The following is an 11,237-nucleotide window of genomic DNA, read 5'->3' on the forward strand; positions in this document are numbered from 1 at the left end:
CGGTATCAAAATAACATTTTGATTGAAGATTAATTTTCTTTCATATTAGGTTTAACAAAACATATTACTCTACCACCACCACATTCTCTACCACTAATTAAACACATAGAACTCAACAACATGCACAAAGCTAGCCATAGATAGATCCCACTTTCAGTGCACAATTACCTTACTCTATTGGGCTCTTTTTGGTTAAGGCTGCAACCAAAATGTCCCTTCTCTATTTTCTAATTATTCTCACTTCAATGTGTAATCCTGAGATTAAAGATTAGCAAGCTTATAGAAGTAAGGAAGATTTAGCCAAACAAAAATAGCCAAGCTTAACATTGGTTGAGAGAATAATGTAGCTTTTCATCAGATGATGACGAAGGCAATGGTAGGGATAACCAAAACAACAAGTTTTCAGATTTCATTCAGAGTGCAAAGAAGATTTTCTTGCATCTCCTAATCAAATCTACGTTAAATTCAAAACCTATACCAAACATTGCAACAATTTCAAATTACGCATTAGATTCACCTAGCATCATCTAAGACTTTTGCTATACAAAAACTGTCAAGTTTGCCCTAGCCCCCAAATTGAGCAATTCTTTTCACAAAACAACAAGCATAATATCCATATTAAACTTCATCGAAACAACAATGGCAATGAGAAAAACTGAGCAGTTCTTTTCACAAAATAACAAGCATAATGGCTTACCTTGTTGTTGTTGGAAACTCGGCAGACCACACGATGAGGGCCAATTGTACAAGCCAAACGAACACCACACCACACCACACCACGAAAGCGAAGCAATATAGAATCAACCAAAGTTAGGGTTCACTCACCACATACAAGAGATTCAACAATGACGAACAATAGCTTCACCCAACCATCTTTGTGAAAGCTTCAACAATGGCACCGTGATAACGACAACGAGATAACGAGTGCACGAGAACAACGTGAAGGTCTAACAAATGAACGACAATAATGCCCACCAACACACGACTGAATGACTACGAAGAAAATGTGAAGGAGTGAAGGAGAACAAGAACGAAAAAAAGTAAACCGAGAAAGGAGTATAATAGAAAAAGTGATCTGAGAGGGAATAATCCAAACCGGTTATAATATCTAACCGGTGTAAAAAAATAATTTATACCTACCGTAAGTTTCACAGGTACAGAATTGTTTCTATTTTATTACAATTTTGCCACCGCACCAATTTTATACCTATTTTTAGTACAATCGGTATAAAAACGTTTAACTTATTTACAAAATTGCCACCACACCACTTTCTATACCTGATAGATTTTAACAGGTATAAAATATTGCTATAAAAAGTGTATTTTCCACTAGTGGCTCCCCCCAAATGGACGCCAAAAAGATATGAAAAAGTAAAAAAATTAATTATTTATTCGTTATAGACGTCGGGGTGCAAGGGGGCTGACGTCTGTAGTCTATTTAGACGTCGGCCACCCATATCAAACGCCTAAAGGGTTAGCCCAGAATCCAAAAAGTTACTTTTTGACGCCATTTAGACGTTCGATCTCGCCACTCTAACGTCTATAGGTTATTTAAACGTTGGCCCCCCTTCCCCTAACGCCAAATGGGCTGGAAAAAAGTTATTGTTCAATTGCCATTAAGCGTCTGTCGGCCAGCCCCGACATCTAAATAAAGATTAGACGTCGGCCACCCCCATCCCGGTCGTCTAAAGTGTGCACCAAAATTAATTTGTAAATGCTTTAAAGGTTGGCTAGGCAGGGGCATACACGTTTAAAGCCATTTAGACGTCAGCTAGGGGCGAGCCAACGTCTAATGGTCTGGTATTGACAAACCAGCGCGCGAGGCAACAGTTACACGCACTCACTGTTCATCATCTTCCTCGTGTTTTCTCTCCACGGGCTACGATTTTCAGGTTCGTTTTCTCACTTTTGCACCGTTTAAAATTAATTTTACTCCGATTACATTACTCTTTGATGAATTATCTTTCATTTGAACCGATTAAAATGTGTTTTCGTTGGGTTTTGGTGTAGTTTTGCTCGTGTCCTTGGGCGAAGTTCTTGAGCAGCGATTTCTTGCGTTTTGCACTCCTCCATTTCCCTCCACTACGTTTTTAATCTGTTAAGAAGGTTAGCAATTTTGTTTAAAAGTTTTTGTGTATGCATGTTATTGGCTTTTGGGTATGCATGTTATTGGCTTTTGGAATTGCATGTTATTGGCTTTTGGAATTGCATGTTATTGGCTTTTGGATATATGCATGTTATTGGCTTTTATGTATGCATGTTAATGGTTTTTGCGTATGCATGTTATTGGCTTTTAGATATGCATATTTGGCTTTTGAATTAATATGCATGTGATACAGTTTTGTTGTGTTATTATGATTGACATGTTAGATTATAAGTATCAAATCATTGAGTGAAACTTAGTTCCCTTTTGAAATTTAACACAAACGATTAATCTTTTAATCGTTTGTATTAAATTTTGAATTATCTGATTGGACAGTTTGGGAAAATTAATTTTCATAATTTGTTATAACATTTACGTTGGAGTTTATAGATAAGATTGATAAAATTTCGGTTCAGATTATTTGTGTTGTTCTTCGAATGCATATTTGATTGTGGTCATCCCTGACTACTCTCATTTCGTGTATTTCGGAGACTAATGTGAAATGATACTGAAATCTTATCGAATTTATCATGTTAGACTTCTTTGCACGTGACTTAGCAACTTATGAAAAATAATTTTTCTGAATGGGTAGGGCCTAACCTTGTGAGAGTTAAGAAATTGAAACTGATGAAGTATGTTACGAACATAGTCTGGATTGAAGTTGGATGAATGAACGTTGCATCAGTGAAGAATATGAGAAGGGTGTTTCGGAGTTCTTGCAATATGTTGAACAAAATGCAAAGTTTGTGAACGAGACATATTTTTGTCCTTGTGTTCGTTGTCTTAATCAAATACTCCAAGACTTAGGAAATATGCGTGACCATCTATTCATGTTTGGCATAATGAGAACTTATACCGTTTGAACTTGACATCAAGAAGTATTGGACCAGCCTACCACGTCACGAGGAACGGATTATGTGGAAGAATGGTTAAGTGATCATTTAGAGGACATGATAAGTTATGTGGAAGAATGATTTTGGATTATTTTTTAGTACTTTGTTAACTTGAAACACACACACACACACACACACACACACACATATATATATATATATATATATATATATATATATATATATATATATTATACTGTTTTGGGATAATTTTCTGTTTTTCAAGTGTGGTTTTATTGCAAAAATAAATTAATTTTAAAAGAAAAACACCAGTAGACGTCTGTTATGGTATTGTCCGACGTCTATTGACGTCTATTATGGTACTGTCTGACGTCTATTGACGTCTGTCAGTGCACATACAGACGTCCAATGGCTTATAGGGGCTACCCACGTTCCAGCGGCTTAGACGTCGGCTGTCACCCAGTCGGACGTCTATGTAGACGTCTGATATATACTGTTTGATGTCTGTATGGACGTCTGACCTGTGCTATCCGACGTCCCATTAACGTCTTCCATAAAGACGTCAAGTCGGGATCAAACATAAAAAGCCCAAAATAACATACGTTAAAAGTCTTTTCTGCACTAGTAATAGTAATTTTCCATAAAGTTATAACATCTTATTGAACTTTATGTTTGATTAAATAATTAATGGGCAAGAATTTTGATAACAAATTTCACATTTAATATGTTAATAGTAAGATTATAACTAACTTATAATACAAACACCTGCACTTGTTTTCTTTTAGGTTACAAAATTATGCAAGTTTAAGTGAGATCTATATTATGAAAAAGAATAAGAAAAAGTTATCTAACATATTATTGATCAAACTTTATTTTTTAGTTTTAATTAGGATCAATAATTTATCCTATTATAAAGGACTTGTGCTTCTACTTGTTTTAGCCAAGAAAAATGCATTTTGAGGTTCAAGGAGCTAATTTTGTTCTTCCAACAGTGAGGCTCGAAAAAAGAAAGACAAAGACTTTTAGGAAGGAAAGGTCAAGTTTCAAATTAAAAATCATTTCATAGTGATTTTAATTTCAGAAAAGGTATAGGAATCTACTGATGAGATGCATAACATACTTCATAACAAAAAATCAGAAAAATATTAGGAATTTTGAATTGAAAAAGCAGGACATATATTTAGAAATGATGATGATGATTTTTCAGAAAAATTCCATTCTGTTGATGTGTTTCCACACAAGTGGATTCATGAACAATACCTTTAGTATTATAAAAATTATAGTGGGGAAGAACTCTTCCATTATAAAATCTAAATACTTTTAGTGTGCAATCAAAATGAATTTTAGTAATATAAAATTCCTGCCTTCCATTTTAGATTTTAATTAAATGAATCCATGTGAATATGATATAGTCATCAACAAGAGCTAAGAAGAATTTGTAACTATTAATGGAATAAACAAAAGGCTCCCCATAAATCAACATGCATAAGCTCAAAGCAATTTTGTGTTCTTGTAGCACTATTTGGAAAAGATAATTTCCTTTGTTTTGTATCAATATACGAATAAGGAGAAAAAGGTAATCAGAGGAAAGACCTTGAACAATTTAATTTTGAAGCATGTATCAAGCATAATATGGTTAGTTTTCTTGCTCTTAGAGCACCATTTGTGAAGCATGTTATTATTTGTTAATTTTTTTTTTCTTTTCCACTGAATGTTTTCAATTTCTTTATCTTCTGTTTTCTTTTCTAAGAATCATTACCAATCCAAGGCCACCAAACGGATTCCAGGTTTTCTGATAATATAAAATTATACAGAATTTGTTTTATTTGGTACAAGATAGCATAATGCTGCGAAAAGGAAAAATACAGGCTCTGTCGTACAATTATTCACAAAAACATCACGAAACCCGTGGGATAATGCATTGGCTTGTATATTACTAAAGTTTAATAGTAATACCACATTTTCTTTTGAGATGAAACGAGAAAGTCAATGTCAGATTATAAACTACGAAAATTTTCAACATAATCAATGCTGTATTGTATCTTTCTTCATATAATAAAACTAGGATTGCATTATAAAGGCCATATCTTATTTGAAATTGCTTCAAATAAAAAATGCTAAAGCATGAAAGTTTTTGTTCCACTCTATCATTATTAAAAAAATTGTTAAACAAATAAAAATCATGATTAAAAATAGAACATTCACTGCAAACAAATGTTTATGCTCTTCTTGTCAGCCTGACGCATGTCTTACCTCAAACATCATAATGCTACATCCTTCTGGCACAATAGCTAAAATATATATAGAACATTGGTGACACCATCCATGGCACAAAAACAAAGAGTCTCCAACCTTAGCAAAAAAGCCATGTTGTCATTTTTAGTTATCCTATTATCCGTTTCATTGGCAACTTCAGCAACACATCAAGAAAGTTTTGTCAAATGTCTCAACTTAAATTCTGACAGAACATTTCCATTTAACTCGTTAATCTACACTCCAAACAACCCTTCATTCAGCAGTGTTCTTGACTCCTCTGGGCAGAATAAAAGGCTTTTGGAACCTTCGGCACCAAAGCCTAAGTTTATATTCACACCCACCCGTGATTCCCATGTTCAAGCAGCAGTGATTTGCTCCAAGCAACTTGGGATTTATTTTACAGTGCTAAGTGGTGGCCATGACTTTGAAGGAGTCTCGTACGTTTCCGAAACTGAAAGCCTCTTCATAGTCATTGACTTGATCAAGCTCCGTGAAATCAAGATTGATATCGAAAGCAACACTGCTTGGGTTCAGGCTGGTGCCACAAACGGTGAACTGTACTACAGAATATCTGAGAAGAGTTCAGTTCATGGGTTCCCTGCAGGGGTTTGCACAAGCTTAGGACTTGGAGGGCACATTACAGGAGGAGCATATGGAAACATGGTGAGAAAATATGGCTTAGCGGTGGATAATGTCTTAGATGCTAAAATTGTTGATGCCGAAGGTAGAATTCTTGACAGGGAAGCCATGGGGGAAGATTTATTTTGGGCTATAAGAGGTGGTGGAGGTGGAAGCTTTGGTATTCTTCTTTGGTGGAAGATTAAGCTGGTTCCCGTGCCCTCAACTGTGACAGTTTTTACAGTTAACAAGACCCTTGAGCAAGGTGCAACCAAGCTTCTTCAAAGATGGCAGGAAGTGGCACCCTATGTTGATGACAATCTCTTCATAAGAATCATCATTCAAAGAACACAGAGAACTGTTACAACTTCGTACAATGCTCTCTTCCTTGGTGAGGCCAAATCACTCCTTGGAATCATGAAGAAAAGCTTCCCCGAGTTGGGTTTGACAAGAAAGGATTGCTTGGAAACTAGCTGGATCAAGTCCGTGCTCTATTTTGCTGGCTTTCCAAGTGGCACGAATCCTCAAGTTCTGCTAGGAAAGTCACTGATGAAAACCTTCTTCAAGGGAAAATCAGATTTTGTAAGAGAACCGATACCAGAAACTGGACTCGAAGGATTGTGGAAAAGGGTGGTTGCAGAAGACAACCCTTTGATTTCATGGAGCCCATATGGTGGAAGGATGGAGCAGTTTTCAGAATCTGACACCCCTTTCCCGTACAGAAAGGGAACAAGGTTCATAAGTCTGTACTTGTCCTTTTGGCAAGATGGTGACAAGAACGTTGCAAAGCACATAGATTGGATTAGGAACGTTCACAACTACATGGCTCCTTATGTATCTAGCTTTCCAAGGGGACAATATGTGAATTACAGAGATCTTGATTTGGGAGTAAACACAAAGAATAGCACGAGCTACATAGAGGCAAGTGTTTGGGGTTACAGGTATTTCAAGAACAACTACGACAGGTTGGTAAAGATTAAGACAAAAGTTGATCCTCAAAATGTCTTCAGGCATGAGCAGAGTATCCCACCTCTTCCAGTGTGATCACAAAACCCAAAAAATGGGAAATAAGGCTTTTTGCTGCTACAGTCATTAGACTGTGCTATCCAAATTTAAAGCAATAAGTATAAAATTATATTTGTTACTTTGTTTATGGTTGATTTGATCTTGTTAGATCGATATAGTGTACCTAATTATTTGTTATCTTTGTGATATGTGTATCTCAACTTGATTATGCATGAGAGTCAAGTGTTGTTTCTTATACAAAAACTGTGCTACCTACTACTAGTAATCTTTTAATTCAATTGAAAACTTCGGCAAAACAGTTCATTTCTTACGTGTTCATGAATTATTTGAGTAATTTTAATTATTTTTTATTAATAAATTAATACTTTAATTGTCTCTATATACACACACAAAGTAAGAGTTGTTGAAGATTTTAAAACAAGGAATTGATATAGGCATGTTAAATGATTGATTAGGTATTTGACAATGTTAATTTTTTATATTTATATTTTTTTCTGTTACATATATATAGAAGTTATTTTATTTTTATTTATTTATTTATTTTATTTTTAAATTGATTTGTTTTAAAAATGAAAATATATTTCTATACTATTTTTTTATTCTTAATTTAATCTTTTTATAATTTTTAATTACTTCATCATTTAACAGAATTAAATTTTTAAAAAAATACATTTTACATTTATATCTTAAAATATCATGCTTTTTAAAATAATATGTATTTATTAATAATATAAATTATTTATATTTTCATAAAAAATGTCATGTAATAATTTTATCTTACAAAAAATATTTAATAAAAAACATATTCATTATTTTTATATTAAATTATTATATAGATTCTTTTTCTTGGTCAATGTTCTTTATATTTTTATTATGTAAAAATTAAAATAATATTACTTAATAAAAATTAACATAAATAATATATATACATTGAACTTCGTTTTTAAATAATTATATTTGTAACAAAATAAGGTTGTCCTTAATAATTTATTTTAAAATATTTAAAATATATTTATAACAAAAGAAATCATACTTTTTAATATATAGTTTTTTTTTAATATTCATTGAATTATTTTTTTTATTATTTTCAACTTTGTATTATCATAGCCTAAACTTAAATAAGATCGAAAAAAAATTAAATCTAATAAATTAATTCTCTTAAAATATATTAATAATGTATTTATCTTGTCATAGTTTATGAATATATATTATATGTGTATTGATTAAATTAGTCTAACCATAAATAATAATAAATACTAGATGAATATTACACAAACCATGAGATAAAATGACTTATATTTAAAGTATTTATTCTTTTTTCTACATTATTTTTCTTATTTTTAATTCTATCATTTTGTGATTCCTAATTACTTTGTTATTATACAAAATAAAATTTAAAAAAATAAATTTTAACTTTATTTATTTCTTAAAATAATATTATTTTAAAACTAATAAATATTTATTGATAATACAAATGATTTACAATGTCTGTTTGTTTACAAAAAATTACCAACAATAAATTACATTCATCTTTTTTATATCAGATTATAATATAAATATATTGTATATTTTTCCTAGTTATATAATAAAAAACTAGCACTAACTATATATACATAAAAATTCGTATAAGATTTTAAATAATTATATTTGCACTAGTGCAGTTAAGGGAAATGACCTCGGTTATTTTCGCTTATAGACATCGGTTCTGCAACCAAGACATATATAGACGAGGTAAAAAGGATAGGCTTTTTGACTCGGTTCTGAACCGAGTCAAAAGGGTTTGGATTCTGCCTCGGTTCACAGACAACCGAGACAGTAGAGTTTTTTAATTTTTTTAATCTCAACCGAGATCAGTTGTTGGTTTTTCATTCTGTTATGGTTTCTCGTTCTCGTTCAGTTTCGCAATTTTTTTCATCATGTTTTTACACAAGTGGGGGCAAAATTACTTTTGACAAACTCAGATGATTGCTCCAATCTAAGAAGGGGGAAATAGGAAGCTAAGAGAGTAGACGGAGGAGACGAGAATGGAGTTGGAAGAGAGGAGGAGGAGGCTCTATTCCCTAACGGAGCAAGCAATCAGAAGCCTTAGAGAAACACTATCCAAACCAAAAACCAAAAATAAGAGAAACACTATCCAAAACAAAAACCAAAAACCAAAAACCAAGAACGTAGATCCATTTCGCCATCCACCTGTAGAGAAACAAAACCAAAAACCAAAAACAAAAAACGCAGATCCAGCGCCTAACCGCCAACACGACGCCACCGCTGCATCCTCGCCGCTCCGTTATCGCAGCCGCCATCGCAGTACTATCGTTGCTCTCTCGCCGCACTGTCACGGGCTCTCTCACCGCACCGCGCGGGCTCTCTTGCCGCACCGTCGCGGGCTCTCGCCGCACCGTCGCGGGCTCTCGCCGCACCGTCGTTGGCTCTCGCCACACCGTCGCAGGCTCTCGCCGCACTGTCGCGGACTCTCTCGCCGCACCGTTGTGGGCTCTCGCAACACCGTCGCAGGCTCTCGCCGCACTGTCGCGGACTCTCTCGCTGCACCGTCGCGAGCTCTCTCGTCTTCATGGTCGTGGGCACCGTCTTGGGGGACGCCGCGGGGTCCTACAACGGCCTCCACCTTTGAGCGCCAAAACCTTAAGAGTTGAGGTCGTTTTGGGGGATGCGGAGGGAGAAAAGGGTGGTGAGGGAATGGTGGAGTTGAGGGAGAGGGGAGTGGAGAAGGGAAGGGTTGCAGGAGATGAAGGAGGGGATGAGGGAAGAGGGAAACTGTACTTCTGGATTAGGGGAAATGAAAGATGTAGAAAAATATGAAATGGCTATATGCCTCGGTTTCCGCCTAAACCGAGGCATAAACGTGGTTTTGCACCGGTTCTGAATGAATCGAAGCCATAGGCTCTGTGTAGACTTCAAATTTCAGACTTGTCAGGCGGAAAGGTAGACTTTTAGGCATCGGTTTTACTATCAACTGAGTCAATATTCCTTATATGTTTCGGGTCACCTTGAACCGAGGCGTATAAGTTCGTCTAAACTACAAAAATGCCACCGCGTTTTGATAGGCTTCGGTTTTTCCTAAACCGAAGCCTATAGGGCGAGTTAAAAAGCAATTTTTTTACTAGTGTTGTAATCGAGTAAAATAAAACATGGTACTTAATAGTTAATTTCAAAGTTTTAAATTATATATTTATAATGAAAAAACACATTTCCTAATATTATAAGTTTTATTTTATATTATTTGAATTCACTCTTTATTATTTTGAACTTGAAAATATAGAGCTTAAGCTTTATTAATACTGAAAAAAAAATTTAACAAACTAATTGTTTTAAAATATACCACTAATGTATTTATATTATCATTAGTTGATTATACGCGCCTAGCAACACACATTAGACAAATATAGTAAAAATAATTACGAGTCAAGCAATTTACACATTAGGCGAATTTGTATATACATTTTTTTTAAAGTACAACAAACCATTAGATAAGTCTAGCAATACACAATAAAGGAGTATATTCATACATTAATTAAATTAATATAACAAAATACATTAGAGGAGTCATTTCATATATTGGTTAAATGAGTCTAATATTACACTGGTTAGACAAGTATAACTAAAAATATTGAATGTGTTTATCGATGACTGTATTAGACAAATCTAACAATATACATTATATGAGTTTGACCATATAATCACTAGACATGTATAGAAAGAAACATTAGATTAGTCATTTCACACATTGATTAGATGAGTCTAGGAATAGTCATTAAACAAGTTTGTCCATATACAAATTAGACAAGTCTAGCAACAAACACTAGACAAGTATATCCATACGCTGATAAGACAAGCCTGATAACACACACTGCACAAGTTTGCCTATATGCATCTTATATGAGTCTATTAATAAACATTAAATAAGTTTGTCCATTCATTAATTAAATGAGTCTTACAATACACATTAAATGAGTCTGCACATACAATATTAGTTGACTATGTCCATACACTAATTAAAGAAGTATAATAACAGACACTAGACGTGTATGTTTATACACTAATTAGACAAGTCTTAGACAAATCCATTTATACACAAATTAGATAAGTTTATTTAATACACAATAGATGAGTTTGTTCACTGATGGACAAATTTGTAAGCACCAAAATATGATGTCACAAACTTGTTTCACAATCGGCAAGTATGACCGAATCGTTTCAAGTAATAAACTTGGTAAGACCAAGTATCGTTCTCCCAAAGGACTCACGGCCTAGTTTAGTTATGTGATTTGTTGATTAGCTAAAACTTAAGAACACAATAATTGAAGTTTAATATGCAAAGACGA

General features: G+C 33.9%; 1 pseudogene; it reads left to right on the plus strand.

Moving 5' to 3' along the window:
* Positions 1-5,304: 5,304 nt before the first annotated feature.
* Positions 5,305-7,109, plus strand: LOC124845534 (monolignol oxidoreductase AtBBE-like 13 pseudogene; annotated as a pseudogene).
* The last annotated feature ends 4,128 nt before the right edge of the window (positions 7,110-11,237 follow it).

The sequence above is a fragment of the Vigna umbellata genome, chromosome 1, assembly GCF_029865625.1.
Source record: "Vigna umbellata cultivar VRB3 chromosome 1, Vumbellata_1.0, whole genome shotgun sequence".
Taxonomy (NCBI): Eukaryota; Viridiplantae; Streptophyta; class Magnoliopsida; order Fabales; family Fabaceae; genus Vigna; species Vigna umbellata.